Source organism: Etheostoma spectabile, chromosome 16, assembly GCF_008692095.1.
Source record: "Etheostoma spectabile isolate EspeVRDwgs_2016 chromosome 16, UIUC_Espe_1.0, whole genome shotgun sequence".
Taxonomy (NCBI): domain Eukaryota; kingdom Metazoa; phylum Chordata; class Actinopteri; order Perciformes; family Percidae; genus Etheostoma; species Etheostoma spectabile.
This window is the reverse complement of record NC_045748.1, coordinates 10500842-10501188: the sequence shown is the minus strand read 5'-3', so window position 1 is coordinate 10501188 and position 347 is coordinate 10500842. Positions and strand designations below refer to the sequence as shown.

General features: G+C 49.3%; 1 protein-coding gene across 3 annotated transcripts in view; it reads right to left on the bottom strand.

Moving 5' to 3' along the window:
* The window catches only part of adamts6 (ADAM metallopeptidase with thrombospondin type 1 motif, 6), a 62552-nt gene that overhangs the window by 43169 nt on the left and 19036 nt on the right, over positions 1-347 (bottom strand). The window lies entirely within an intron of this gene.

Here is a 347-nt window from a genome sequence, read left to right as displayed (position 1 = left end):
AGAGAGAGAGAGAGAGAGAGAGAGAGAGAGACAGCACACACAAAATAAAAACTGGAATTAAGTTCGGCTGGGTATGTTGATCCTCAGTACCACTGGTCTAAAAGGGACCCTGTCTTTGGGAGTTTCCTACTCTGTTCAGATGCGGTGAGAGTGGACAGTTAGGTTGCTGGCTGGAGGATGTCTCCCTCAGTGACTCTGGCTGTAAAGATCAAGCTCTGTTGCTCTGAAACAGCTGTGTGGAGGTCAAGGGTCAAACCCTGTCTGGAGCTCAGCATGAACAAAAAAAGGTTCTAATCACCACTCTGATTCCTGTCTGTCAATCAGCGGCTGCAGGTCTGAGCAGGCCG